This window comes from Pogona vitticeps, chromosome 1 (assembly GCF_051106095.1).
Source record: "Pogona vitticeps strain Pit_001003342236 chromosome 1, PviZW2.1, whole genome shotgun sequence".
NCBI classification, from domain to species: domain Eukaryota; kingdom Metazoa; phylum Chordata; class Lepidosauria; order Squamata; family Agamidae; genus Pogona; species Pogona vitticeps.
In genome coordinates, this window is record NC_135783.1 from 98,084,494 (window position 1) to 98,112,361 (window position 27,868).

A 27,868-nucleotide genomic window follows, 5' to 3' on the forward strand; every position below is an offset into this window, starting at 1 on the left:
AAACCCTCTCAGACCACCAGTCATTAAGGAAAAGGCTGCCTGAAGAAAAAGGTCTTTGCCTGCCTGCAGAAGGACAGCAAAGGTAGGGCCAGCCTAGCTTCCTATGCCTCTGAAACAACATGACAGGAATTCTCAGAAGGAGAACTTTAAACCCTATGGACCCTTGGTCTTGGATGGAGAGACCTCCCTTCCTCCCTCTTACACTGAACTTGCAAAAAATACTTTTTGGGTGGTGGCTCCTAAAATTCCTAGCCATCAGGTTCGCTGGCCACACTGGTTGAGGGGGTGGTGGTTCTGGTTGTTTTCATCCCAAGATGTAGTATTTCCAAACTCTGCCTTACCTGCCATCAAGCCCACAACCAAACAATCACTCTTACCTTGGCAAAAAGGGCAGCAACCAGAGTCCCTTGAACAGAGAATGAGATACAAAGAGGATTAATAAATTAAAACATTTTCAAAGAGTTTTCCCTCTCTCCACAGCCCAGCCTGTGGTCTTGACTACTACTTATTATTTTTCCTAGTTTTTTCATTATCCCTGCATTTCTGTATTAATATCTTCAAGTGCCAGTGTTACGTCTGAAAGAATCATTCACGGGGATAAGAACCCAACTGGTTTCTGCTACGGTCAATGTGCAAGATTCATCTCCTGTTCTCTACGTAGAGCAACTGATCTTGTGTGTTGTTTTGCTGCTGTTTGTTTGGCTTTCACTTTTAAAAGCACGATTTATGTATGTATGTATTTATTTTGCTTTTCTTTTATGCTGCTTTATCAAGCATAGAGTTGTTTTCTTGAAACCCTTTGAAGTTTCTCTGGTGAACAAAGTGTTTGCCTCCCCAGTTTAGACATTGTTTGCATTAAAAGTTCAAAACCCACTCACAGCAACAGCAGATGAAAATTGTTAACATCTGACAGCTGCAGGGAGAAGGTGGGGAGGGGCATCTTTTTCTTTTTTTTTAAAAAAAAGAGAGAGACCAAAAAACGAAGTCACTGTAGGTGGCAAAGATGAAGAGTTGCCTTTGAAATGTACTAGCCTGTTTTTTTTTTTTTAAAGTCAAGGTCTTCTAATACATTTATTGGTCTTCATATAAACTGGACATGGAGGAACTGGATTCAAAATCTCAGTGTGTGAATGGAAGGGCATATGTTTGGTCTTGGACTCTCAGAGAGAAGGGATTATAGTTCATGGGTGAGTTACATGCTTTCTACTCCCTGCTTGAGATTAGACCCTGGACTACATGGATGAGGTGGGTCCGAGAAACTTCATTGCTTGAAGCAGAGAACCAAAAATTGTCCCTCCCCAGTTCAGGTCAGGGTATAGAATAACCAGAGCCAAGCAGGTTATTTCAGCACATGAGAGAGGAAATCCTAAAAAACAAAACAAACCAAAAAACACACACACCTCTTTTCCCCTTCACCACCTGGAAAAATATAATAATAAATATCCTTCTTTGGTGACTTGAATCTGATTAAGGTGATTCCCACACATTGTCCAGTGGGAAAGCCAGCCCTGATATGGATCAGTGTCCATTGCTTTTAAAAAGTAATTGCACAGTTACAGCACTAAGGGCAAAAAGATTAGGTCACAACTTAAAAAGTAATCTTTATATACTAACAATCGCAAGTTATGAAATAAACTAAAACAGCTGCAGTTACACTGCAGAAGGATGTTAGTTATGCCTTAGACATTGAAAAAAGAAATTGACTAAGAGAAACTCATTGTTTGTCACTAGATATTTACAAGCAATGGGTCTGACTCAACATGAAGCAACTTCGTAAGTTTATCTTTCTTACTGAACATGCAATCTTCATGTGATAATGGACTATGTTTTATATGTAGACACTTCATTTGCATCAAATTTTATATGCACAACTCTGAAGATGTGTTGGTTCAAGATTTGCTTATACTTTCTCTTGCATATGCAATCTGCATGCCAGTTTTCCCCCTGTCTCATAAAAGTGTAGCCCTTTTGATGGCACAGCCACACTAAACTATTCATTATTTGCTGCTTGCATATACTGCCTATTCTCCAGTGAGCTCAGGTTGGTGGAGATGGTGCTGCTTCTCATTGCTTTATCCTAACAACAACCCTGAGAAGTAGGTCAGATTGAGAAATTGTGACTGGCTTTTGAACACCCAGTGAGTTTCGTAGCTAAGGAGGAAAAGGTTTGAATCCAAGTCTACCAAGACTTAGTCCACATGCTAACCAGTATACACCATGGTCTCTTTACACAATTTACATAAACATAACGTTATCCATGCCAAACGTTTTGGAAAAAAATATTGTCTCAGGCTTTGATCCTCACACATGCAGGGCTATCTATCTAGATAGAAAAGCTGTGTATTAGCTGTACCACTTTGAGTTCCAGGAAAAACAAATAGGTATCCAAGAATAAAACAAAACAAAATACTTCTCTTTTGTTGTTGTTCATTTTCAATGGGAATAGGAATTGGGTTGGGGGTACAGGAGGTGGGGTGGGAATAGTTAAGGGGTAAAATTCCAGAGAGCAAAAGAGTATTCTTACATCCACTTACACAATTATGCTACAAAGGAAGATCACAAAAAGAAACAATTTAGCCATTTTTACCAGGGTATCTACAGTTACTAATCTCCTTTCCCTTTGATCTTCACATTCTTCTTTTTTCTAAACTTTCCAATCCAAATTTTGAATCCAGTTATAAAATCGTTCCTAGTTTTTGAGTCCTTTTTGAGATGACCTTTCATTTAATGCTTCTGTTAGTACATCCACCTCCGCCACTTCCAGTATCTTTTCTATTAATTCCTCAAGAGATGGTACTTATTCTTTCTTCCAATGTCTCCCATATAGTTAGTATCCTTGCTGCAGTAATTACAGTGGTGCCTCAACTTATGAATGTCCCTACTTATGACCATTTTGACTTACAAACAGCTCTGGTCGCAAAATTTTTCTTCGACTTGGGACTGGAGCTTCAACTTTTGACCGGAAAAAAAAACGTGGGGAAGGTGGGGAAAGTGGGAAATTTGAATTTTCAGTTGACTGTTGGTCAGCAAAGAGGCTGCTTGTCTGTACCTTGTTCACCCCAGTGGTTAGAGAGTGTGGATACAGAGAGAGACCTCAGACTGCCTGTTACTGCCTGGTACTGTACTGTACGTACTGGGGTTTTGTGTGTGTGTGTGTGTGTGTGTGTGTGTTTGCTTTTTTTTTCTTTTTGGATTTTTGACTTTCTTTTTTAAAACAGAGAGACTCCCTGTTCTGGGTGAGTACACTGTATTTACCATACAGGGTTTTTGCAGCTTGGGTTTGGGCTAGGTGGGGGGGGGGTTATGTTCCTGTGCCCTGATGGGTCTTGCAGTGTGGATTTAAAATGTGAAAAGTAGACTGTAATATTAAATTAAAATTAAATGTGAAAATTAGACCGTAATTTTAAAATGTAAAATTTATTTATTTATTTTTGCATTCTGTGGCTTCTAGGATTTGTGTACTGTGACCTCTCTTTTATTTTAAAATGTGTGGGTTTAAAATGTGACTCCAAAGTCTTTGTTTTAAAATCAGAACATTTTCTGCAAAGGTCTGTGGTGGCTGACATGCTGTAAAATGTTTAGACTCCAAAGACTTTTTGTTTTAAAATCAGAAATTTTTCTGTGAGGGGCTGCTGTGGTGGCTGGCATGGTGTAAAATGGGGTTTAGACTCAAGTCTCCCCCCCCCCCATTGTCTTCTGTCTTCTCTCTTTTTGTGCTTAACAGCACAAGCCTTTGTCTGAGGGTTCTGTGTGCCCCAGTGATGACCTCCTTTCTTTCTTCTTTTCCCCATTGTTTCCTCCCTCCCTATTTTCCTGCCCTTTTTTTAACCTAAGTCATCTTAGGTTAAAAGAAGAAAAATTCTCCCCCTAGTGGTAGAGGATGGATTAACCGCTTTTGCATTAGTTCCTATGGGAATGAATGCTTCGACTTGCAACCGTCAGCTCTAGATACAACCAAAAAAACACAGCCAAAATGGATTAATTGGGTTTCAATGCATTTCAATGGGAAATGCTGATTTGACTTACAACCATTTTGACTTATGACCATCTTCTGGAATGGATTATGGTCGTAAGTCAAGGTACATGTATTATTAAATATCTCATTTCTTTATAATTTCAGGCATAATATTCAATAAAATCATTTCCGGTTTAAATTGTATCACACAAGATACACAAGATACAATTTTAAAAAAACATTTCATGTACTGGTCTTCAACAATTTTTTGCTTCCCTCCCTGTCCACCAGATATGAGAAAAAGTACCCTCCTGTATTTTACATTTCCAACATTTGCTGGAGATATTTTCATAAATTTTAGACAGTTTACCTGGAGTCATATGCCATCTATAAAACATCTTATATATATTTTTCTATAAAATTTAATGATTTTGTAAGTTTAATTTTATTATAAATTTGTGCCCACTCTTCTAAACCAATATTATGACCAATGTTTTGTACCCATTTTATCATACAAAACAAAATATTCCTCCATTGCATGAGGGGTTCTAAGCCAAGCCCTCTTCTTGTTGTGCTAGTTCTGTGTGCAAGTATTCTTGTTTTGTTTGACTTAGACAAGTCATAGCCATTCTAGGTTTGGGCAGGAAAGTGACTCTCAGCTAGAGGAAATCAACAGGATCATCTTGGGCTTTGCAATCTGAATCATGCTTGCCCAGTCCCCCACCTCTAGTCTTGTATATTATTTTGCTGTAGGAGAAGGTTGGCTAAGCCTTCAATGAAACTGTCTTCTATGATTCCAAAGACTCATGTTGCCTTTTCCTTTTCCTCTAATTTAAACAAGGAAAATGCTTCTTAAGTGTCTGCCTTGCCTCAGGAAATGTATGGATAGAAAGCATCAAGTAGATTTAGGAAACGATGGCTTTAGTGTTTTATTTGCAGCGTTGTCTGGTAAGACATCTCATGGGCAGATGTTCACATCCATGCTGGCAGCAGAACTGAACCAATTAATTCTCACCACTTGAGCAAATGGCAAAGCCAATTAAGTTCTCATCTGATCTGTAAAGACCAAGCCGCAATTCCTTGAAAGGGTAGAGTTTGGATTTTAACAAAATGTTTTTATCAGAGCTCATGGACCCTAAATATTTTGTTCGCCTTATTTTTCTATTATCTGGTTTTGATGAAGCACAACTTTATAATTTCTGTTATTGTTCTGTTCTGTTTTCAATATGAAGACAGCTGAGGTAGATGTTATGAACCAGCAGTATATGAATAATGTTAATAAATATACTTTTTATATAGCTTGCTTGAGCACATGTCGAATATTTTATTTTATTTCTGACAAGATTTTCCTGCACCATGGACTGTGTGTGTATTTTGCTCTTGGCCAGCTGTCCTTCTACAGACAGGCTGGCAGCAAGTAGTAACTAATAGAATTACTCAAATCAAATGGTGAAATGTGTTATTTTGACATTTGAGTATCGTGTAAATATCTCGGTATTTTTATATGCAAATTTTGTCATGAACATTGCTGCTAAATCCATTACTTAGCATCACTTCCTGCCACCTAAATTTTACACTTAAGCTTATGTTACAACACTATTGACGTATTTATCCTCCATATCCAGGAAATACTAGTGTATTTCCAAATTTTAACTATCTTGCATTTGAGAAATCATTTTGAGTTTAGCATGCTGCAACTTTCAACAGTAACTGGGAGTCACAGAGACACACTATACAGTATGGTTTTGTATCAGTGTTCATTTAATCTATCTAGTACAATAACCCATGTTCCAAAAGAGACCATTTTAAATTCTTTGGGTCATTCTAGACATACAGAACGTGTGTGCCCCCTCTATATAACCTGTATTACCTCTCCACAGAGGAATTTCCTCAGTGGCACATGCCTCAGCGGCCAGACTTGCTGTGCTTGGCTTCCAGTGAACAATCACAAAATGAAGTACACTGAATGCAAGATACTGTACATAGGCCAGTGCACAAAGTAGCACAAAGTAGAAAAAGCAATCACACAAGGACTCCACTTGCTCCTGCGGGCTCCTCTTTGCATGCCCATTCTCACACTGGTCACAAGATTGATCGTTAAACTGGTTGTGCTATGGGAAACCTGTCTTAGTCAGTAGTGAATGCCTGCTTGCTCCCTCCCACCCTATTTCAAGGCAATAGAACAGTTGAGGAAAAGCTTGTATTATGACAAACATGTTTTTTAATCACATGAAGGAGCACTTATTCAAAAATGTGCTAAACATATCACCTCGTTTGACCCACTGAGAGCCATGAAACAGGAAAAAAAATTAAAAGGGCTATTCCCCTTGTTGCTAAAAACCCACACTTAAAACCTTTAAAAGGGTACAGATTTATTAGATTGTTTGCCATGTTTTGGCCCAGACAGATACCCAAAGTGCCATTGTTTTCCACTGGCAAGTATGTGTACCATTGCTATCTTAGAAACTTAAAACATTATACATAATACAATTTAAGAACAGGAGAAAACAACTATTGAAACATTATTTATCAGGCAGGTTGCAGTGTGCCCAACCCAGCACACACAGTAGCAACGAACATGACTGAAGACTGCTGTAACAGGAAGATTCAAGGGGCTACTGGTGGGAAGCCTCCTGACATCTGTCTATTATCCATTGCAGCTCTTGCTTGTGAGAAGCAATTGTATCAAGGAACACCCCCCCAAAAAACACACACACACGATTGAATGACACAGGAAGGAAGGAAGGAAGGAAGGAAGGAAGGAAGGAAGGAAGGAAGGAAGGAAGGAAGGAAGGAAGGAAGGATGCTGAAATAACCCCATGGTATTGAGGAAATATCTTAAAGATCCTTGGAAGGCAGCTGAATGAGACATTAACTTGGTCTTTGATCATGCAAACATTCAGTTCACCTTTTAGAAATACTTACAACAGACAACCTGTTCTTAGAATATTCTGGTAGTCATGGATACCCAGACTTGACATTAGCAATGTCCTAGACTATGAAATAAATAATTTAATGGAGAAACACACACACACCCATATCTTTCAGAGAATTATGGGATAATGAAGTTTGAAGGGGCCTATAAGGCCATCAGGTTCAACCCCTTGCTCAATGCAGGAACACAATCAAAGGATATCTGCCAGGTGGTTGTCCAAATTTCTTTTGAATGCCTCCAGTGTTGGAGCACTCACTACCTCTTGAAGAAATTCATTCCACTGCTGTGCTGCTGTAACAGGAAGTTTCCCCTGATATTCAGCCAAAATATGGCTTCCTGTAACTTGAGCCCATTGTTTTAGTTGTTTGAAGCATGGCATCATGTGGTTAAGAAATATTTGAGACCATCCTACTGTCAAAGTTCAGAAGGGCTGAAGATGAACACACAAGGAGAAAGAGGAGGAAGATTTTCAAGAGACTCTGCTCCTGGTGAACATACTTCATTAGTAAGTGTGTTGAGAGACCAGTGTGTACAGCTGTCTTCATTTCCAGATGATCAGGAATCATGTACTTGCAGGTTCCCCAGTAGATTGAAGCCCTGGAGATACAAGTGATCATGTATTCAAATGGCTATGTGCAGGCTGGGGAAACAGGAAATGCCACTCCAATGGCGCTACCCACACATTGCTTTTAACCCTGATGAGCTTCAGAAAATAGCTACAGTCTATGGCAAGAAACCAATAGTCTACTTCCACCAGTTCCCACTGCTTCTTTCATAATTGAGAACTCCTTCACTCCTAAAAATGTTCTCAGAAAGCTGGAAGCATCATCTGCAATAGAATGTGGGGGTGGGAAAGAGGGGCTGCAGCAAAGGAAGGCCTAAAGCACCAATAATACGGTCTTGGATCTCAGAGTATGCCACCAAATCTTTGTCAATACTCAATATAATATTATTGCTTTTCCATATAGTTCAATATGGTATTAGGACAATATATTTCTCTGTCACAGATGTAAAAGATAAAGTGCTCAAACATCCCTAATGTTATTAATTAATGTTATTAATTCCAAGGGCCATGCTCTGCAGCAGGAGGGTTCTCCTTTTGCACAATTGTGAAGCATCTTTTTTCCCCCTTTTTCTTTGTTGTTTTGAGTCATGATTGAAGTCTTTGTTGACTGTGGGAATCTACAGTACTGTGTTTGAATGTAAATACAAGAGATCTGGATTCTGAGGATGATTCTGCTGTTAATATTCTGTGTGACCTTTACAGTTAATTGATTCTCTCTGCACGATATTGTGGCATCATTAGCAAAAGTCTGTGTTCTTATGACAATATGTTTGCAGGGTTCCTTTGTGTAAAAGCAAGGACAAAATGTCTTGTTACAACAAATCTGCTGCAAAAGCCTCAACAGTGATGTTTCTGTTAACAAAGTTACATGGCATCTGAAGCCTGCTTTTTACCTTAAACTTAAATTCAGTGCCTGTTGAAGGCAGGGGAGGCGTGATGTGCCATTTGGCATGCTCCTCTCATATGAATGGCAAACAATCATATGAGAGGAGTAGCCCAATCTGCTGTCAATTAAGCTCTTCCCCTGGTTGAGTACAATCTGGGGAAGTGAAATCATTTTTTTACGTCTGCTAGATGATTGCTGATGCAATGAATCACTTTGTTTAAATTAATTTTCTGTCTCTGACTGTTTGTGTATTGCTGATCAAGAAACTACCCACAGTCTTAATTTCAATGGGTAATACATAGACAAGACAAAACCAAAAACAATTATATCTGCATTTACAAGCAGCGTTCCCTTAGGTCAGTTTGCCCTTGCGCAAGTTTCTCTACCTCCATATTTGGCAAACTAGCTTGGTCATTGGGAAGTAAACACAGGCTTAATTTGCAAGTGTGCGCATTCGATTCTGTTTTTTGTTGCCATGTCATACTGTTGGCTCATGTTTAGCTTGTGGCCTGCTAAGATGTGTGTACACTTTTGACAAGTACTAATGTTATTTTCCTTTAATAAATATCTTCTTTAAGTTGTATATGATGCCTTTGGTCCTGGGTGGTACAGAGATTGCTCTTATGGTTGTGCAAATGTGCTGTTCCATGAGTGCTGTTCCAGAAAATTGTCTGGAAACTGTTGGGTGGATAACAGACTACACCTAGAACTAATGTGTTTAAATTTGTCAAAATCAATGCAAGATTTTCATGTTGGGTGTATGTGTGTGTCTATACATACACACACAGCTGATTACAATTGTACTCACCAGAAGAGGAACCAATAAAATGCAGTTTTCCCTCCCTCATTCTCATGGTATCTTATAAGGAAGTTGTTTTTACCCACACAGAGATGAAAGTACAGAATGGGGTCTGGCTTAGAACATAAACACTCTTATCATGCTAACTTCAGAAAGAAGACATTCACGTGGTCATTAGAGGGGTTTTATTCCACTTAGTTTTTATGCTATTCAACGGACTACTAAGGAATTAAAACATCATTAGTGTAGCAAAACAATAGTTCTCATCTTTTAATTATGGCTTTGGATTATTTTTTAACAGAGTGTTTTAATTACATCTCTTTCTCTCTCTCCATCTTGCTCACGCTTTTCTTCTGTTCTGTTTTTATTGATTTGGTGCCAGTTCAGTTGTGTCACCAAGACCTCCCAGTACTCAATGGATTACCTCAGGGGATGCTGTCTCTTTCCCTGTTTTAAAGTAAACCAGATCTCCAACTACCTACAAAACAAAATGCAAAAAGGAAGGGATGAAAAGAAAATGAAATGTGTGTTTGTTTGGTGGTTTGTGAACGTACTCTTTGTAAAAGTATTCCATGAAGGCCAATGGCTTCTTTTTTTCTTTCCTACATGGAGATAGTATTTGTATCATCTCATGCAATCCAGCTACCCAGATGATGTTCACATGGCAAAGGAAACCTTGAGAGGTACATCACACTTACTGGCAGAAATGGAAGTAGGCAGCAAGATGTGGAAATACTGTAGTGGGAAAGCAACAGGATTTAAAAGGGGGAGGGATTCCTCTACCATTTGTCAGGCAGAGAGCTGGATAACCATTATGGGAGCTGTGTTACTAGGGCGAGACCCTTGCCATCCTGCATTTGGCCATTTTCCTATATGAATGTTATCTCTGGGTAGGAAAATAATGTAATATAACTGGCCCTTTATTGTTTAAAGCTTGGCTGTAGGGCATATTTATAACGACAACAGACTCGTTTCCATGCACTACCTTCCTCTCCAGAAGTGCTTTTGGATTGATTCCTATGGTGGTGGGAGACAGGCAGGTTTTTGAAGCAACGATTTGTGGACTGGATACTTTATTCCTGCCAGTTCTTATTAGACTTTTCCAGGAAAAAAGAAGAGTCATTTTTAGTTCTGGCATTGTACTTTCCACAGGCATGAGAAAAATTCCAAAAGCACTTTCCATGGAGGAAAAATTAGATCCAAGTTCAAAGTGGCCTTCTCACTAGATGGAGCTGGTGAAAGGCACTCCAAACCACTTGCAAAGAAATAGCTGAACTTCCTAATTTATTCCAGGTAAATTGCATTCAGCAGCATTTTGTTGCAAAGATGTGTTCTGATCCAAAGATTTGATAAATGTCACAGCTAGTAGCTACACTTCATATCTCAGGGATGTTGCTGATGCCTGACTCGAGCCAGGATATTGTAGCTCTGCACAGCATAGCCTAAACTACACACTTGAAGGAATGTCTTCTTTTGGCAAAGCTCCATGGAGGATCAGGAAATAAGGTCTTTTTTAGGGTGCACCAATAGCTTACGTGGGATCAGTCACCATTCGTAACAGGACATTGTTTGTGGTAGCCTATCAACTGTGACGTTTATTCCTGTGACATATCTCCAGCTGCATACCAACAAATGTATACATTACAGACTGTTGGAATTATGCTGTTTCAGATGTTTGCTCTAAGCCCATGGTAATTTTCTGCTGATTCTGTTTTTGTTATTTTAAGTTTTTATTGTCATACACGTTGCTTTTTTTTAACGGTGTAAGCTGCTAAATACTTATTCACATATACTCAGCTTCTGATTGTCCAAGATTTTGATAATCTCTTAAATTCAGTAAGGGATATGTTTACCCAGTGTGTGAGGACATTTTGAGACCATGTAGGTTACCCCTGCCACTACTGCTGGCACATAGAATCATAGAATTGTAGCAATATGTCCCTTGATCCCAAGAGACATAGATTCCAACAATAGCACCAGCATAGACATGTATCTTTCTAGCCACATGCTTTGAGTTTTTATGAATGCACTTGTCTATTGATAATTATCAGTCCAGCATCCCTCCCTGTGTGCTGGAGTCTTACATGCAAAACTGCCAAAAGTACATCAGAGTATGGGACTTCTAAGTGGGTGATGTGTTAATCTTCAGACCTGCATCTGAACAAGTGGATTATAGTCTAGGGAAGCTCACAATGAAATGCATTTGGCCAGTCTTAAAATTGCCACAATACTTTCTTTTTTTCTTTCCTTTTCCTTACACATATGGGGCAGAATCCAGGTGATGATTTAGATGGCATGAGTTGTGGTAGCAAGTTCATGCTATGTAACGAGGAGCTAATTGCATTCCTGGGTGGACACCCAGTTGTTTGAATGGTTTTAAGCCCTTTGGAATGTATGGGTTTGTGGTGTCCATTCTCCAGCTGAAATACCAATACAAACCAAGTTTCCTAACCTTTTTGCAAGTAAGGTGGAACAAAAAAAAAAACACCCACAACTTATTTTTCAGTTTCTTGTTTAAGACCTGGAGTCCTTGTTGCATTCATCTCTTAAGTTCTTCATTCCTTATTTACATCTGCTAGTTGCAAGAAAGTGCATGATTAAGTACACAAGCACTGTACTTTGAGAAAAACCATACAACCAAAGCTATTTGTTGAAATGCATTCTGTGGGCCCAGTGACCATGATTTCACCATGCATGTTTTCCCCTCTTTTTTCTCCCTCTAAGCTTGCAAAACCCAGACACGGATTAAAGGATTTAGCTCTAAATTCCTAAGAAGAAAACAACATGAACCACCCAAATTAGCAAGTAACTTGTCTTGGGCTAAAAAAACAAAACAAAAACAAAAACAAAAAAAATGCCTTGGAAAACATTAATCACATGAGGCTTTATTCAGGTGGAAGGTGGCAGCTTGAAGCAAAAAATCATTGGCTATATGATGAAAGCATCACAGTTTGGGTTATTCAGCTGAGATGAGCAGAAAGATGAAGCCATTGGGTGGACCATCAATAGACCTTCCTGATTCACTGCCAATCAGCATTAGGTTTTCCTTTTGCATTGTACCAGGTGGTCAGAGCTGAAAAAGATGATAATCCTCAAGAAAATGAAAAGTGGTATCATGATGGAGTTACGACTGGTATCAGAACTCTGTATCACTGGACATGTGTGGAGATGCCAATCATATTTTGCATCATCCACTGTTAAGACCCAAAGATTGCTATTCATTCTGCTATGTCTCCTGTCTGCCTTCTCCATGTATGTGGACAATGAAAAAGAGGATCAGACTCTATTTACTGTGTTTTCTCCTTGGGGAACAGGCCACTATCATCCCATTCATTGAGATTTCAGGGCCAAAACTAAGGCAGGGAGGGTGTGGATCTTTGTGATGTCATAGGGAAGATCCTTGTAATATTGCCAAGTTTGGAGGAAGCACAAAAGTTGGGGTGGGGTGGGGTGGGAAAGCAATGGTTGAAGGAGCTTTTCTGTTGGACTCAACCTAAGTGGACCAACCTAAGTAGAAGGGACTGGGAAACTATCTGCTAGGTGCATACACTTGGGCCCAGATATGAATACTTTCACACTGAGCCAGTGAGCCTTGCTAGGAATGGGCAGATATAGCTACTCATTCCTAGCAAAATCCACACACAAAAATCAGTCTCCTGCTCCAGTGCTGCTTGCCCTGATATGTGCTTTCCCAGCTTGAGACCCAGAGAAGCACAGTAATTCGCTTCAGCTGGTGCCCTGAGACCTGGCAGTTGGTGAGTGAGTGGGCAGTAGCAGCAGCGGTGAGGAGGAATGACGAAGGCTCCCACTGCACCCCCCCCCAAACCCGAAAGGGACACTGCTTGGTGTACACACATTGTTTTTGACTGACTTTCTTGAACAAGTAAGTTTTGATAAAACCTGCAAGACACATTTATCAGGTGGGATAATTAGAAGTGTGTATCATGTTTGATAATCTCATTGGCAGAAGCAGACTGCCAAGTATTTTAGTCAAAATGCCATATTTATTTACAACTATTTGCACAATGTTTCAGTTTCAAATTAGCTTTTGGATTTTGCCCAGAAACTTGCCCAAATCCCTGGAACGGACTGCTTTGTTCAGATAAGGGAGGTACCCTGACAAGTACGGCTATACTGTACATTTCAACAGAAACCAATCATCCTTAAAGAATGCACATGACGCAGGCTGTGATATCTTTTGTGCCACTCCTCCTGCTAAAAGGGGGGGAAATACCTTTAATTTCAGACAGCTTTATCAGGACAGGTAAAAGAAATATGTTGATATTTTCCTGCGTGCATTTATATAATTATGAATAAATATAAATATGGCGTAGATGGCCTAAATTTTAAGCTGTTGGAAACTAGTCTCCCTGCCTGTTTGTTTCTTTTCTTACCTTTGTACCCCACCTTTCTCAAAGAAAAGGGCCCAGGGTGGATTACATAATTAAAAATACAATATTACAAGCTAAAAACAGTAAATTATTCAAATATTAAAGAAGAATTAATAACATTATATTTAAAATGTTCAGTAAAAGTGTTGCAAAAAAATAGATTTAGAAGCAACAAAATATAAACCATCCCGTTTATTGTCTCTTACACAGTCAGTCACTAAGGAAGAGCCTGCCTTAAGAGAAGCGTCTTCACCTGCTGTTGTCACAACAGAAACAAAACATTGTGAAAACTTTTTTTAACCATATGGTCAACAGAATCTCCACCCCTTGTAATCATCTCTATCCTTTTGTTTATTACAGGGCAGTCTTCCTATTTGGTTCAGTGAGGTTTGACAGTGAAGACAGAGAGATAACCTGATACACCAACCACTTGACGCACTTGGACTGAAAGAGGTTTGTCACTTGAAATGCAACACTACCACAAAATAAGCTGAAACACTGGCATAGAATTCAGTTGCTCAGATTGAAAGCATCCCAAGGGAGGAAGAAAGCTGGTAATTGATTGGCCTCCTGACTGATGCCAAATGCTTTTGTGGGATGTTGAGATAGATAGATAGATAGATAGATAGATAGATAGATAGATAGATAGATAGATAGATAGATAGATAGAGAGAGAGAGAGAGAGAGAGAGAGAGAGAGAGAGAGAGAGAGACAGAGACAGAGACAGAGAGACAGAGAGAGAGAGAGAGAGAAAGAGAGAAAGAGAGAGAGAGAGAGAGAGAGAGAGAGAGAGAGAGAGAGAGAGAGAGAGATTCAACAAAAGAGAAATTCTTGGTTGTGCCTTATCTTGGGTTGACACAGCTACTTCCCACCTATGTTTACCACATTTGCTGCTTTGTGAACTTCAAAGACCTAATCTCAAAAGCTGTACAGCTACAGCTTGCAGGTAACCTTGCCTTCAGCAACATGTAGTAGAGCAAAGCAATTGAGGCAAAATGTAGTTGGAGGATTTGTGTTAAAACAAATTCTCAATTTTAAATACAATGTACTGCAAGTTGAAACTGACTGGACTGAGATATACTATTGGGACAGTCTATAGGCTTCCGCAACCAGTGTAGTCTGCTCTGACCAACGGTGAGTCTTCAGATTGTCAATAACCGGTCATTTCCATCACACCATTCGTTTTATATTTCACCTGAAAAAAACCCCTGGGAACTAAGTTGAAAAGTTACTGTATGCAAACTCTATATGCTGAACATGATGTATATGTTGTATATGTACATGTCACTAAGCATGGAGCTATTCTAATTTATCAAGATGGGTCTGGATATAGCCCAGCTCAGAACATATCAATTGAAAACAGTGGGACAAATAAGTCATAGCTAACATCATTCCTTGCTACAAAATCATTTCATTTCGTTTAGTCGTTTAGTCATGTCCGACTCTTCGTGACCCCATGGACCAGAGCACGCCAGGCCCGCCTATCCTATAGTTCTGTAAAAACAAGAGCTATGTGGCTCACATCTACATTTTGCTATACTTGAAATAGTTTGGCAATATATTCTTATGATGATTATGATGACGGTGGCATCATAATGGTAGGGAAATTCCATGCAGGCGCAATCACTGCATCCACTGGTGTGATGGCTTGCTGTGGCCAAGGTGGGAGGAGGGGGCACCTTAACCCCTTTGATTTCTTACCCTTAGGCCCAGCAGTCACAGTGTCAGCAACACATAGTTTCACAATCTGTTGGGACAATGAGATCTTAAGATCTTCCTATACATCAATTGCCTCACCCAACACAACTTCACGATACCTTGTTTCAGCCCCCATAAATGGCAACCCCCATAAATGGCAACCCCCATAAATGGCAACCCCCATAAATGGCAGGGAAAACCATCGAATGAGACCAGGGAGTATGGTGTTGGCTTTGCAGTCAGAAACACCCTTCTGAGATGCATTGTTCCACCCACTGTGGGGAGTGAAAGAATCCTATCTCTGCAGCTCCACTCATCAGCAGGACCAGTAACCCTCATTAGTGCATATGCACCAACACTGTCATCCACTACAGAAGTGAAAGACAAATTCTACGACGATCTGGCAGCTACTATCAAAAAAGTCCCTGAAAGAGAGTCACTGTTCATTCTTGGAGACTTTAATGCTAGAGTTGGTGCTGATCACAATTCTTGGCCCACTTGTCTAGGCCGTTTTGGCATTGGAAAGATGAACGAAAATGGCCAACGCTTACTGGAGTTTTGCTGTTATTATGGTCTCTGTGTCAGCAACACATTCTTTAATACGAAGCTGCAACACAGAGTTTCCTGGAGACATCCAAGATCCAAGCATTGGCATCAGCTTGATTTGATCCTCACTAGACATTCTAGCCTTCCTAGTGTTACGATCACACACAGCTACCAGAGTGCTGATTGCGATACTGATCACTCCCTGGTGTGTAGTAGAGTAAAACTGCGAACAAAGAAATTGTATCACACGAAAAAGGAAGGAAGACCACGTATTGACATCAACAAGACTCACGATCAAAGAAAAGTGAAGGAATTTGCCCAAGCACTCGAGGAAACCCTTCCAGGTCCAGCTAATGTAAATGCACCTGAACGATGGGAACACTTCAAGAACACTGTCTACAACACCACCTTGTCCACCTTTGGCAAGAAGACCAGAAAGATGGCTGACTGGTTCGAAGCCCATTCGGAGGAGTTAATGCCAGCCATTGAGGATAAGAGAAGAGCTCTAACAGCATACAAAACCTGTCCTAGCGAGTACAACCTGCAAGGTCTTCGAGCCGCTCGTAGCCAAGTCCAACAGGCTGCCAGGAGATGCTCCAATGACTATTGGCTTCAGCTCTGCTCTCAGATACAGATAGCAGCGGACACAGGTAACATCAAAGGAATGTATGATGGTATCAAGCAGGCCTTAGGTCCATTACAGAAGAAATCTGCTCCCTTGAAGTCTGCCACAGGTGTGATCATCCAGGACCGAGCACAGCAGATGGAACGCTGGGTGCAGCACTACTCCGAGCTATATTCCAGAGAGAATGTAGTAACCGAAGAAGCATTAAATAACACTGAGTGCCTGCCTGTCTTGGAAGAGCTGGACAGCGAACCAACCCTAGCAGAAATAAATGCGGCCTTGGATTCCCTCACCTCCGGCAAGGCACCTGGAAGGGACAACATCCCTGTTGAAGTGCTGAAATGCGGTAAGGAGATCATCATCACCGAACTGTATGAAATCTTTTGTCTCTGCTGGAGGGAAGGTGGAGTACCACAGGACATGAAGGATGCAAACATTGTCACATTGTACAAGAACAAAGGTGACAGGGGTGACTGCAATAACTACCGTGGTATCTCTCTTCTTAGCGTTGTAGGGAAGCTGCTTGCCCGTGTTGTGCTGAAGAGGCTCCAGGTGCTTGCAGACAGAGTCTATCCAGAATCACAGTGTGGATTTCGAGCTAATAGATCCACCACTGACATGGTATTCTCCCTCCGACAGTTGCAGGAGAAATGCAGGGAACAACAACAGCCACTCTTAGTGGCCTTTATAGACCTTACAAAAGCATTTGACTTGGTTAGCAGGGATGGCCTTTTCAAAATACTTCCCAAGATTGGATGTCCACCTCGTCTCCTTAACATCATCAGGTCCTTCCACGATGGAATGAAAGGCACTGTAGTTTTTGACGGCTCAACATCAGATCCCTTTGACATCCGAAGCGGAGTGAAACAGGGCTGTGTCCTCGCACCAACACTTTTTGGGATCTTTTTTGCTGTCATGCTGAAGCATGCCTTTGGAACTGCAACAGAAGGTGTCTATCTCCGGACTAGATCAGATGGAAAGCTCTTTAATCTCTCTAGATTGAGAGCGAAGACCAAAGTCCAACTGAAATGCATGCGGGACTTCCTCTTTGCAGACGATGCAGCCATTGTTGCCCACTCTGCTGAAGACCTCCAACAACTCATGAATCGTTTCAGCAAGGCCTGCCAAGACTTTGGACTAACAATCAGCCTGAAGAAAACACAAGTCATGGGCCAGGGTGTGGACTCACCTCCCTCTATTACCATCTCCACACAAGAATTGGAGGTTGTTCATGACTTTGTGTACCTTGGCTCAACCATCTCTGACACCCTCTCTCTAGATGTCGAGCTGGATAAACGCATTGGGAAAGCAGCTACCATGTTCTCTAGACTCACAAAGAGAGTATGGCTCAATAAGAAACTGACAACACATACCAAGATCCAGGTCTATAGAGCCTGTGTCCTGAGCACACTCCTGTACTGCAGTGAGTCCTGGACACTTTGTGCCCGGCAGGAGAGGAAGCTGAACACCTTCCATATGCGTTGCCTCCGACGGATTTTTGGTATCACCTGGCAGGACAGAGTTCCAAATAGAGTAGTCCTAGAACGAGCTGGAATTTTCAGCATGCATACATTACTGAAACAGCGACGTCTACGCTGGCTTGGGCACGTTGTGAGAATGGCTGATGGTCGGATTCCAAAGGATCTCCTATATGGAGAATTAGTGCAGGGAAATCGCCCCAGAGGGAGACCACAGCTGCGATACAAGGATATCTGCAAGCGGGATCTGAAGGCCTTAGGAATAGACCTCAACAGATGGGAAACTCTGACATCTGATCGTTCAGCCTGGAGGCAGGCAGTGCATCACGGCCTCTCCCAATTTGAAGAGACCTTTGTCCAGCAGGCCGAGCCAAAGAGGAAGTCACAAAGGAAGCAAAACCAGGGAGCTGGACAGGGGACAGATTGGATTTGTCTTCAGTGTGGAAGAGATTGTAACTCTCGAATTGGCCTCCTCAGCCACATCAGACGAGGAGAAATAAAGGTTATTAAAATTTCCTGTGCTTAAGAAAGAAAATTATAGTTTCACCCCTCACCCTTTTTTTTTTTACAGTGATACATTCCAGAAAATAAAGACCGCCTGTTCCATCAACAGATGTATGGCTTTGTTCTGTAACCAGCTGTAGCTAATTGCATCAGTGCCGCCTTTAGTGCTGTACATGAAAAGGAAACCTGTAATTTATTGCAATAGACCACACCATTTCTGTTGTACATCTTGCCTCTTCTGTCATTTCAGTGTGTGCATTTTCCATGGCATAGGGGCAGCCTGGCAAGGGGAAAACAACATCACTCGAATGAAACTCCCCCATATGTTGCAGCCAGATATCATATAAAAGAACAAATAAAAAAACATGTTGTTTATTTGTAAGGCTGGGTTTTTTTGCATCAGCCAGAAAGAATGTGGAGCCAAATCCATGCTTTGTGTAAATGTGCCTTGCCTGTTAACTTCATCTTTGGCTTAGTACCAACATGCTGTGAAGCCAAAGAATATTGAGGAGATGCTGAGACAGCATACTGTTAAATGGTTAAAAAAAGGGGGTTTGTGGTCATGGTGGGGGACATATTTCCATTGAAGTACACCAGCAAGCAGTCTTGCTCATGATTTGTTAAAATGCATTAATAAAGACATTATGGTATATGTTTCCTTCATTTGCATCTGTTGCTTTTATAATTAAGAAAGAAGTGCATGAGATTTTGATCTACTTTCATTTGTTCATTGTTTCATTCATGCTTCTTTGTTGTATCAGCTTTCTACAAAAGTTATAATTTATTAAACATGAATAAAATAGCCACAAAACATGACAAGATAGGCTTGGAGGAAAGCGGGGTTCCAAAGAGTTTGGAAAGTTACTTATTAGAAAGAATCAATTCCTTTTACTTGTTTCGGTGTTTGAAAAGCAGCACACTGTCATTATTCACTATAGTGTTGAACAAGTAACATGTTACCTGTGCTTTACTGTAGTTACTCTGCTTGCTACCGCTTTGTTCCTGCCTGCTACTTTCATTTTGGATTGGGAACTTGAAACCGGTAACAAAATTATATAAACCTGAACAATTCCAATTAAAATGCATTTTTGAATTAACTAAAAACCACTACTTATTGTACCCAATAATGTAACATCATTCATTATATCACTTTTGACATTTTAATTTGTCACAGCCTTATTATGTACAGAATGAACTACTTGCCAGTAGCACTGGTGTTGGATTAAATCAAATTACCAGCCAAATTAGCTTGATTCTGACCGATATGTGTTTGGATCAAAGCAAAATGGCTCAAATCTGTTTTGGAGTGAAGCAAACCAAATTTATCAATCTGTCTTAATGTGGGATACAAATTAAATCATATGGGCACAGGTCACATAAGCTTTTTTTAAAAAAGTGCACTTTAATTTGCCAGTACACAAACGTCTGGAGCTAGCAGTCTGAAATTCAGCAGATTCACTCTCCTCTGTAGAGACTATCATGCCATCAAACTGCATGCACATCTTTACAAATGCAAAAAAAGTTACACTCATTGTCTTTTTTTCCAGTGCAAATCAATGGGAGGCTGTGATCTGCATTTAGCAAGCAATTCAGATCTAGAGCACAAATGAAATGGAATGAGGCACAAATTACTTTGAACCAAATTGAGACTCATTCTGAAGCCCAGAATTGACCACTAAACTGACTTAGGGGACCCCAGTACAGTTCTAATTGCAGGTGAGTATGTTACTTGTTGGGACTACCCTGATGTTGGGAAAATGTGAGGGCAAGAGGAGAAGGAGACGACAGAGGACGACATGGTTAGAAAGTGTCATTGAAGCTACCAATATGAATTTGACCAAACTCCGGGAGGCAGTGGAAGACTGGAGGGCCTGGCATGCTCTAGTCCAGTGGTTCTTAACCTTTTTGAAAGAAACGCCCCCTTGAGCCATTGAGGAAGTTATCATCGCCCCCCTCCCCGCGGCGATATCTTATTTATTTATTTATTTATTTATTTATTTATTTATTTATTTATTTATTTATTTATTTATTTATTTAAGACACTTAAATCCAATGACCCCTGAAAACAAAATTAAATTCCAAGAAAATGAATGCCCCCCAAAAAGTAACATTTAATGATTTAGTTGCAAGCGAATTTTAAGACGCAAAAAGAAATATAAAAAGGGCATAAAAACAAATGCAGGAACTAAAAATTTCAAGACAAAAAGTCTGAAACTAAATTAAAATTGGAGGAAAATATATATTCATGCACACTGTAAAAAGGCTGCAGTCATCTTCACAGGTTTGGCTTGCTCCAGCGCCCCCCTACCGCCCCCTTCTACTCCAGCGCCCCCACACTGCCCCTTTTTGTTCTACCGCCCCCCTGAAAAATGAAATCGCCCCCTGGGGGGCATTATCGCCCACGTTAAGAACCACTGCTCTAGTCCATGGGGTCACGAAGAGTTGGACAGAACTTAACGACTAAACAACAACAACAACAAATGTTATTCGTAATGTGTTATGCCCAAGCTCTTCTCTTACCCATCCCATTAAAATTCTCAGCTCTTTTTCTCCATCATTCCATCCAAGAATGGGCAGGTCCCAGCCTGATAGTATATTTAAATATTATACAGGAGACAGAGATGAGACAGGTAATAGCTAAATAGGTAAATGTCCCCAGAATCCTATTGGGAATTTATGCGTGACTGTAACCATATAAATTGTGCTAATTAACAAGTTGCTGTCAATTGCTGCTAATTAATGAGTTACTGCTTGCGTTTCTGACTGCTCAACAAGTCATGTGACTGACACACCATCAGGAATGTGAGAGGCAACTAATTGCCACAATTTATGTAATTACAGTCAACATGGGCATAAATTCTCAGTTAGGTTAGGTATGTTGCCAAAATAACTATGAGGAGAGAATGGTAGATGTGTGTGTGTCTCTCTGTGAAACATCTCTCTCTTTGTGTGCAATGAAAACAGGGCAGAAGAAAGCTGGGCTGGAAAAGAAGTAGAAAGAAATTCGCATTAATTGGTGAATGAATTAATGTAGGCAGAAAGACATTGTGAGAATGATATTGGGTGTCTTAGGCAGAATCAGCACAAGACATCTGTGCTTGGAGACAAGATGGCACCCCACTCCCATTCCATATGCAGAACTGCTCAGAGTAACAGTTGATTCTTGTATCAACAGTGACAACAGGACAACATCTTCCACTGAACTTGGAGGCAGATGAGAAGAAACACCCAAGGCCAACTGCACAAAAAGCTCTTTTGTCCAGCATCCTGCTGCCATTTTTTTTGCTGTACGAAATCCTGCTGTGTGAGTCTACCACCTTACTCTGCCTCATGACAGGGTCAGTCTTGAGCATAGGATCAAGATCTTGGATCATCCAAGTGCCAACCCCAACTAGAACAGACTCATCAAGCCAATGGGATTTACAAAAGTGTTGACTTACACTCAATAGATCTGGTCAAGGTAGGACTGGCAAGTGGATTTAAACCCATGTGTATACCTGTGAGGGAAATAGAGTGTAATTTTCTAGATAATTGCTCTTTGAATTAGAAGTGGATGATATCAGGGGCTCAAGACTAAATTTTTGCCTCCAAACCACCAAAAAGGCTGGAAATGATTGTCTTTTGCTTTCAAAAAGATGTAACTCAGAAGTGCCCAGAATGAGCATTTCTGGTTCTGTTATTATTTTTTAATTTTTGGTGGGTGGGGTTGTTCTGGACCCCAGGGCTCCTAAGTAAAAACTACAACTCCTGAAGGCTTCCAGGAGCAGAAATAAACTTTTTGGGGTGGGGGGTGGGGAGAGAAGATAATTTGAAATGTACTATAAACTTCATTTTTAAACTTGGGAAAGCATGAGGCGGCTTTGGGTGCTTCAAAAAAGCTCTGGTGACTTCCTTATCTGTAGTTCCAATTTCAGTCTTCAGATTTCTCTGAGGTTGTGGAATGGGGAACGAAACATCTGTGAGTTTTTCCCTCACAACTCAGAGCATCTTTATTTTATTTGAGGGATGGCACTAGGTCTTGGATGTGTGAATAGATCACCACAAGATGCATAAATATTTTCCAGAAAACAGGACTGTATGAGCCTGTGCACAATTTCTTAGCTGTTTTCTTGACTTTGTGACAATAAAGAATAGATCTCTTCATGCCACATCGACTCACTATACATTCTGAGGAAGAAGTAAAGGTGCCGCCATGGCTTCTTCTCACTTCCTTCTCTACAGAAAACAAAGGGAGAGCATATCACACAGTATTTGTGTGTGTAGGTCCTTTGGCATATGGACCACAGAGCAACAGTGAAGCCATGTGTGAACATTTAAAGGGGGGGGACTGCTACCACCACCATCCCATTTTGACACGGCATGGAATGTTGTTTCCCTCTGCATTTGTTTTCCTTCTGCACACATTGCTTACAGTTTGCTTGTAGAGGACTTCAATGTTCTCTTGGAGAAAAACCTGCAAGCTTTTGAGTTTACGTTTGGTTCACCAGTGCTGTCATAAAAAAAGACTGTATAGTTCAGCCTTTCTCTGGCCTTTCAGAAAGGTACAGAAGGCAGGAATGAGTCACCAAAACCTAGGCAAAACAGCACAAAAATAGAAGTGGGCAGGAACCTAGAGAAAGCAAAACACAAAGAGACAAAATACAGAATAAATCTTTAGAGCACTAACCTCTCCTCTCCTTTCCAAAAACATAAACTATTGTGAAGAGAAATAAAAACAACTTTAGTAAAAACAAACCATAAATGTATGTGAACAAGTGTATGTGCAATTGTCAGTGATAAGAGCAATTTGCCTGAGCAAACAATAATAATGAATAAAAGTACTTGCATGAGAAAGGACTATATGCATTTCACTTCAAGTTCTTCCTCAGTAGTGTGGTAAGATGTAACAGAAACCAAATCCACAGGACATGCAAGAGCAAGGTTATCCAAACTCTAAGGAAGCTACACAGTTTGGCAACAAAGACCCATAGATATTCTTTTAACTGTGGTGGAACTGGATAATGCACAGAGCAAGGCAGGAGTATAGGGGCAGGGGAGAAAGTGGAGAAAAGCATATGAACTGCAGAAATGACATGTGGTGGAACAGCCCTTGTGCTGGCTAGTCAGTGGATAGGTGGCCATACAATATTATGCAAAAAGAAAGATAACAAAAGCCAGCCAAGAATAATCAGCTATTTGGAAGCCAAGGACTGGAATACTTACTAAAGGTGGAATGATAGGAAAAGAATTACATCAAAAAAACAAAAACAAAAAACAGTGCTGTCAGGAACCCCACCTTCTTCAGAGTTTACAGTGTTTGCACGATCAACATACAAAGGGACTCTGGTGTTTCCTTCAAATGATACATCTCTGAAGAAAAGAAAGCTAATTTGCAACTTTCAAAGCATCAGAAAACATTGGAGGATAACCATATGCCCTGAATCAGCTCTGTATCTCAAACTGCAGCATTGGCCATCTTCTCTATTTCTACCCTTAAGCCAACTTACTGGTCATCACTCCATTTTGCAGGAGTGAATGCTGTCATTTAACTTCTTGTTGGTCCTTTGGAAAAGAAGAATGTGTTCATTAATGAATACAGTACACGAATGTTTGCTTGAATCAAACTAATGGCCCATCTGGTTTGAACAAGATGGGCAGCAGTTTTTCACATTGCAGGCAGACACCCTGCTAAAAGATGATTGTAGGACTTCTGTTTGCCAAGTGAGTTCCCTGCCTATAACCTACAGCCCTTGCATGTCAGAAGTCAATCACAAAGGACAACAGGGATGGAATAAGATCAAATCTGGATCCTATTTGTTAAATTCACCATCATCCCTGCACTCCAGCCAGGCTTCTTTAAAAAAAAAACCCACTGGTGTCAGTGTAAGGTTTTAAAAGCCTTGTTGCCCTATTGGAAGGGAAGCACTTTTGGGGAGTGAAGTGTGCAAGACTTGATACATTGCCCAGAGCCAAGATGAGACTTAAGGTAAAAAGTAGAATTGGGGGGAGGGAAACACTTGAGGGGAAAATAGCTTCCACAATCCCCCAGCCAGGATGGCCACCATTTTACATTCCAAAAAGTAACTTCTCCAAGTTCTCCCCCAGAAAGGTTTATCCACTCCTGCATGGCAAGCATTTGAAATTCTTAATTAAAACCCCAACAACAACAACAACAACAACCATAAACATATTCAGTTCAGTAAATAATTCTTCCTCACACTTTGAAACCATACAGTAGGAGGTGAGAAGACTAAATCCCAAAGCAGCTGGGGCCACTTCTAGAGAAGATCAAATCTAGAACTTATATAGCTAAGGGAAAAGATAGTGGAGCCCAACCAGTACCATTCATTCATATATGTACAGTATTTCATTTTAAAATTCCAATACAAGATCGCATTTCTTTTAAGCGAGGAGCAACAATTTTACTGTTGTGTAAAATCAAAAGGAACGTGATTAAAGAGGAATAATTAACTTTAAAGATCAAGTAAGTCTCTTTATTATGCATTACTTGTTTTATTAGGTGCAGAGTTGCTTGTGAGTAGCGACATTTTCTCTTTCATTTGCTGCCACCAGTGGATATCCCTTATCCACACTTGCCCAATATTTGACACTTGCTGCCATCATATCTTTTTTATTTAGACTGAATTTGAATCACGGATGTTCTTTTTAATCATTGTATAGAATCACTTATTAAAAATTCTTATCTTTGGTTACATGTTCAATTCTTCATTAGTTTTATTGATGTATTCACTTTAACCAACTTATTAATAATATCAGTTCTCTCTAGTTCTCTGACTATCTTTCTATCTTGACTATTCAATTTCTCTCCTCCACACTCTCCTTCTCTCTTTCACCTTCTCTCCTCTTAACTCCAACTCTAACTGCCTCCAACTGCCTCCCTGACTCCGCCCCTCCTGTCCTCTCATAGGCTCCTGCACTTGAACTTCAGCTATGAGTGACAGGAGTGATGTGGGCACATTCCGTCACAACGTTTTTACTCAATTTGTCAAGGGGAAAGAGAAATTCTTCAACAGTTTCTTAGAAATGGGGCTCACCATTAATAGTAATTACAGCACAGACTTGTTTCTTGTTCTCCAAAAGATTTATTTATTTGTTTGTTTGTTTGTTTGTTTGTTTGTTGCACTGCCCTTGCAAGTGGGAACAATAACAACAATGTTGGCAGCCTGGCCATAATTTTGATTTCTGCAAGATCTAATGTGGAGGGGGGGGACGTTGTTGAGGAAGCAGTCACTCACCTCCCTCCTCAAAAGAAAGCAATGAGGAAATAATTATGCCAACTGGCCTCTTTCCATCAATGTACAAAAATCTCAGAATGTTTCTCAGAAAAAAAAAACTTTCTCAGAAATCTTTGTTCAATATTTGCTTGCATCATTCAGAGCTGAATACCCTTCCCAGATCATAGTGGGTACATTCTCTTTCTCCTTCAAATGGCTTATAAAACAACTACTTCCTTGTAAGCCCTGCAGTCATTGTAATGGAGGACAGTGTTGTGCCCAGTTCCAGGAAAAGGGTGAGGTTACTGGTATGTCATAGTTTGTCCTCCAATTTCCCCTAAGTCCCCCCCCCCATGAAAAAGGTTTTCATTTTTCCGTTTCATTCTGAGTTCTTTGGAATTCCTTTTGGTCTTTTGCTGATCTGAAAAAGGCCTGTAGAATAAATTACCGTGTGACATGGCAAGGGCTACTATTACGCTTTGTAGTTTTGTACATTGAAACCTGCTACCATCCATTACCTTTGGCCTCCAGATAACACTGGCATTGCTAGTGCTCAGAATTAGGTGTGGCTTCAATCTAGTACCTTGAGTCTCCACAGCTCTCCTGGTGGAGCAGAGCTAAGGGCTACCAAAAACCATTAGCTTTTCTAGAGACTGGGTCAGTTAGTCATACCGGTACTTAGTGCAGCTGACTAAATGGTGGCATTACTTACTAAAGCTGAGGGAGAAACCAACTCCTCTTGTTCTAGACTTGAATCAAATGGGCTGAGCAGCATACACTGCAGCTTACAACACAAAGTTTCACTTTACCGGAAACAAGATAAACACTCTTAATCTGCCTCCATGTTCACAATTTCCATACAAACTAATAATAGCTTTATACCACTTTTAACTGCCACATCTGCTTCTAATTGTGTGAGTCACTAATGTCATTAATATAGTGATAGTGGCTATTATTGCTTACATGCCATATCTGAACTACAATCCCCATATTCTGATGACATTTCGGCGCCAGGTCAAAACCTTCCTCTTCCAGAAGGCTTTTAACTGAAATAATATTAGCTGTGGGTCTGATGGCAATTTTGTATATATTTCAATTGTATTTTAATTGTACATATCTTTATTGTATTTTAAATGCTGTAAGCTGCCCAGAGACCTTTGGGTAGTGTGGGCGGCATATAAATTAAATAAATAAATAAATAAATAAAATATTCATTGCGGAGAGGAAGTGATGATGAAATGGTTTTGAAATATCAAATATCTTTTGTGTAGATTTTTTTTCATGTGTTAGCATCCCACATGCTCCACTCCACACTACAGATCAAGTCCAGATCACAAATGGCTATTGAATGCATCATTGACGTCAGTGACAAATTTATCATCAATTTCAATGGTAGTCCAGAGTAAGCAAGATGACATAAGGATTATAGTTGGTCTGTGCTGCTGGAAATGACTAAATTGCTGGAAGTTGAACTATTCATTACCTCATTCAGAATCCATGTAATATACAATTTGAATAAGGCATTTATTAGAAATAGTAACTAACAATATTTCATCAACACACCTTAACAAAGCAGATGAAGGACAGACATTGCCCTGAAGAGAGTAGCAACACAATAATTTATATTTGTAGGGAATCTATAGGTGAATGTGGGATGAATAACTGACTTCATTATGTGAGCTATGACTAGGCAGTCTCAAAGTAGTGTTAGGATTATTTTTCTCCTTTCCCCTCCCACACTGCTCTTTTCTATGCTCTTTACCTGCCGATGGACTTTATGTGCAGAATCTTTTTGTTTATTGCTGTGGGTGTCTGTGTATGTTACAAAATGCATGCTCCAAACATGCAGTGCTTTGATGGTCATCATAATTCAGAAGCAACTTGACAGCACACATCATCAACAAACTCTTGGTGTGCTGAATGTGCGTGCCTGATCATACTAAATGCCACAGCATAGAGCTTTCTCTTGAATGTCAGTGCCTCCAAATGAACAAACAAATGTTTTTCTTCTCTTGGAATTAGGTTGAAAATTTGAACTCTGAAAGACCAATGGGAAATCCTTGGGCAGCCATCCAGCCAGGCCACCCAACAAAGCAGGGGGAACAACATGCTAAGATTTGCATCACAACATTGAACGAAGACAAGCAAGCAAAGCAAAGAAACCACTGGCCAATTATATGACAAGCATTGTGGGAAACCAGATCCATTTATCCTAACCACTGTGCATATGTTTTTCTAACAAAAAAAGAGAAGCAAACATTAAAAAAAAGAA

General features: G+C 40.2%; 1 long non-coding RNA gene across 1 annotated transcript; it reads left to right on the forward strand.

The window, feature by feature from the left end:
- Positions 1 to 27,868, forward strand: LOC140707380 (uncharacterized). The gene is made up of 5 exons (XR_012087407.2): positions 1 to 82; positions 13,892 to 13,984; positions 19,930 to 20,098; positions 21,558 to 21,842; positions 27,619 to 27,868. It is a non-coding gene; the product is annotated as an uncharacterized LOC140707380 (long non-coding RNA).